Here is a 4,681-nt window from a genome sequence, read left to right as displayed (position 1 = left end):
TGCTTCAAAATTGTACGAGTACTGTATTTTATACGAATAAAGATTTATATATATTTATCATACTAAAAAAAGTGTATTCGTGTAGTACACGTTAAGTCTTACAGCTTTAAATATATCCATAATATCTGTCTCAAATAAGTTATGTCATACATTGTAGATACCAGTATAAACTTTGATCTTCACTCTTCAGTTTCAAATAAGCTCCAGTATTGTAGTATCAGCCAAGGATGAGGGTCAAAGGTGTTGCCAATAATTATATCAAAACAATATCTTAAGAGATTTTCGTTCGGAACAATAGATACATATCTATACATATTGTGTATAATTTTGTCGCTACTGTATATATTCAATGTATTATTGGTCAGTTACAAACTGTTTTAGTACAATTACATAAGAATCTATTAACTTTTCCTGATCACAAATGTGGCACTTGACTTCTTTTACTAGAAAACACATTAATGTGCCTATTCTAAGCCATTAATTTCATACGAATTTCATTCACTATTGGCTTATAGGCCCACTGGACCGGTTGTTTTTCGATATGTTTGAAAAAGGCGATAAATAATTATATCAACTATAATTATATCCTTTCCGCGGCCGTAACGTAATAAAACGTATTAGCGTCTGATGGCCCTTTCACGCTTCCGTAGAATCAACAATTATTACACGAAATTCAATTTAATAATATTTCTGAAATGTCGAGGTTGCCATTTTCAAATACGGAAATATCTGACATCCGATGAATATATATACTGACATTTTTAGACAACAGCAAAAAGGACCTTTTGAACGATTTCACGAAGTTCCAAAAATCTCCATATACCCTTGTTCCGGTACGGAAACCTGTGGGATTTAATAAGTATTTTCTAATTGCTTTAGTTAAACTAAATCAACACAAAAATGAAGGAAATAATTGCAAGTTGTTATATAATTTTTCCTTAAAAAAAGGACAATTACAAATGTGAAAGATTCCCGTTTCATTTTTATGCACTTTTTTACATTTAAGGTATCGTAAGTCAGGCTCAACATACGAGGTCGATAAGGTATGCTTTGAGTTATTCAAATAACGTTACCTTAGTGTTACCTTAGAGTTAGGGTTAATAACCTCGTAAATTCAGTGATATCGAAGTTAGCCACCCCTGTGTGTTAAAAAAATATGACCGCATTATTAGATTATATCTGCTTATACAACAGAAGGATTAGCGGCTATTGTTACGGTGTGCATTGACACACCTGAACTGGGTAGAAAAAATCACCTTTAAAATTATCAGGTGAGTTACCGTTCTGTCCACATACTATTATCTGCTACGTGAATTACAGTATGATCCGTGTGTCTGCACTCAATGTAATCAACATGTCCCTCTCTCTGGTTACGTATGTTAGAAATTACTTAGTACATGTATTCTTCATTATATATAATAATGGTTAAAGAAAGAAGACAACTCAAGTTTGCAGTATATTATATACATAGTCTGTTCAATCCCGTCTGTATCTTCTATATATCTCGTCTGTCCGTCTGTTCAGTCATTATTACCCGATGGTAAAGTGGTATCACGCTTGCCCGTCAATCCAGAGGTTCGGGGTTCGAATCCCGGTACAGGCACTTGAAATTTCTGAGATGCTCTTGAGTGTCTCCCACCTAACTAAGAGGCCAGTACTGGTTCTTCTGGGAAAGACGGCTTAGCGTGTATTGGTGCTTTACACCGGGCACGTCAAAGAACCAGACGGCTATGTCAGCCGTACATTGGGGTTATGGGTTTTTTGTCTCACTCTGTCCCTCTGGTATAGCGTAATAGGGTTTTTCTATAATTATAATATAGGTTTTCGGGATATAAAATAATTAAATTTCTTTCAATATTTTCAAGTAGAATTATTAGGTTAAAATTCTTAAAAGGACCGAGTGTACTTGTCAAACATGTCATTGAATCAAATGCCACAGGGTCTTATCTGTTTACTATTCGATTTATTTACGGAAAAAGGTTGAAAATATACTAGACTACCTCGGAAGTTTACAAGATATTAAGGTAATATTGCACAGGCCTGTCTAGCATTTCTCCTCTTTATAAACGTATATATAGAGATTAAAATCAGTTAGAGTTAGGTTAGGGACGGAGAAATAGCTAGATATAGGCTAAGGTCATCTATTACTAAAAGTACTCTGTCAGTTTAGTATATTGGTATTTTAATGAACTTTTGATCACTTGTGGAAATAAATTTATATTGAAACTTTAAAAGAATTGTTGTTGCGTTACACTACAATTCTGTTTTGGTGCCGTCGACCAGGATTTGAAAACCTTGGAGATTGCCCGGCCACATCGACGAAGAAACACCACTATACGGCACGACGAAGAAAGGTTAGTGAATAGTACATTTATTTTGCTTGCTAGTCAAAATTTAACAAAATGGCAGATGCTGAAATTCAGCAAGTTTTTCAAGATTTGGCTACTGAATTAAAAAATGTTTCCACCGCAGTAGGGACTCAGGGTGTAGGTCAAGTTGTACCAAAATTTGATGGGAATTCTAAAGATATAGGTCTTGGAATAAATCTATAGAAAAATATGCTCTTCTTACTGGGTTAAATGATGAACGAAAGAAAATGGTATGTTATCAAACAGCCGCAGGGCCTGTATCAGATTTTATATATAGGTTTTTAAATGACAATCGCGGATGTACTTGGGAAGCACTTAAAACTGCTATTTCAACTAGGTTCTCTGAAATTCATGATGCTCAGCATGCTTCCTATTTATTACGAAACGTTAAACAAAAGCCTGGCGAAAATGTCCATGCTTATGTAGAAAGATTAATGGCATTAGCAGAAGATGCTTATGAAGGTCACAATCGGGATCAGGCAAACTTAGAAGTCATAGAAAGGCAACTTATTGGTCATTTCGTAGACGGATTATCCGAAAATTTCCTTAAAATGAAAGTTATGCGGGACAACCCGAACACTTTACAGGCTGCCATAAATTCGGCCACAAATGAGCAAAATTTAAGAACTCGATTTAATCTAAGGTTTGGAAATTCAAGTTGCAGTTCTCATAATTCAGATGGCCATGTTCCAATGGAAGTAGGACATGTTAGACCAAAGAAACAATGTCAGTTTTGTCGAAGATTAGGTCATAATATCGGGGAATGTAGGACAAGACAAAAACAAATTCATGCAGTAGCCTTAGAAAACAAAACAACAATTAATGCACAAAAATATCAACAAAACAGGCCACAAATAAATAATGATTGGAAACAGCAAATTGATTGTTGGAATTGTGGTAAATTAGGACATTTTAAAAACGAATGTAGGAGTGCACCAAGATACAGGACAAACAATTTTAGGCCTTTAAACTAGAACGTTCCTGTCATAAAGAAGCCAATGATAGGAACAAGGGGTTATCAACTTTTTTTATAGCGCTAGCTGGAAATCCAAATTCTTGTACAGTAAAAATAGGTAGAATAAAAATTAGGACATTAGTTGATTCAGGAGCGGAAGTTTCGCTCATAAGTCGTACAACATATAATCAGTTAAATCAAAGGCCTATCTTATACAAAAATCATAGAATTTCTTTACAGTCTGTAAATGGAGATTCGCTAAATGTTGAAGGTTATGTTAATTTAAAATTCAAAATAGGGGGAACACGAATGGAACATAAGTTTTATGTAGTTTCAAATATGAACAGAAAAGAAATTTTTAGGACGTGACTGGTTAACTCAAAATGGCGTACGGATATATTTTGACCTTGGATGCCTGAGGGTACGAAATACTTATGTCTCATTACAGGAAGATATTCACATTGCCTCAGTCGCTAGATTAAAGGAGGATGTCATAATTAAACCACAAACTACTCAGATATGTAATGGTTACTTACAAAGGAGAAATAAGCTTAAAAATTTTAAAACATACGAGTTGAGGAGTGTTGAAACAGGGTATTTAAGTACTGAACCTGGCCTTATGGTAGCAAATGCTGTCATAAAATTACAAAGGCATCGAACATTTCCTGTCATGATAGTTAATTCTACAAATAGGACAATTAGGTTAAGAAAAGGTTGTGCTGTTGCAAAGGTAGAACAAATTGACGAAAAGTGCATAGCTGCAGTAACTACTGCTCAAAAACTGTCAAAAGATAAAAATACAGAATATTCGCCCATTGATACCAACGAGATAATAGCACCAAAAGAGCACATTTCCTATGTGGAAAAATTAGTTAAAGACCATAGAGATGTTTTTGCAAATAATGATTCAGAACTGTCACAGACAGATACAGTTACCATGAAAATTCCCACTTATGAGCATGAACCAATAAAACAAAGGCCTTATAGAGTTCCATTAAATGATAGAAAGGTCATGAGCGATGCCATTGATGAAATGTTGCGTGCCAACATAATACGACCGTCCCATAGCCCTTATGCAAGTCCTGTTGTACTGGTTAAAAAGAAAAACGACAATAGTCGTCGTTTCTGTGTGGATTTTAGGCGTATCAATGAAAAGATTAAACAAACAGCCTACCCCCTCCCTCATATCGATGATATATTGGCCCTATTAGGCGAAGCTAAGTACTTTACCACCCTAGATTGTCGCTCCGGATTTTGGCAAATACCAATTGATGAACAAGATAAAGAAAAAACTGCATTTACCACCTTCAGAGGTCTAGCCCGTCCGCTTAGCTCAGTAGGTAGAGCGTCGGTCTAC

This window comes from Mercenaria mercenaria, chromosome 9, assembly GCF_021730395.1.
Source record: "Mercenaria mercenaria strain notata chromosome 9, MADL_Memer_1, whole genome shotgun sequence".
In the NCBI taxonomy this organism is placed as follows: domain Eukaryota; kingdom Metazoa; phylum Mollusca; class Bivalvia; order Venerida; family Veneridae; genus Mercenaria; species Mercenaria mercenaria.
Note: the sequence above shows the minus strand (reverse complement) of the source record.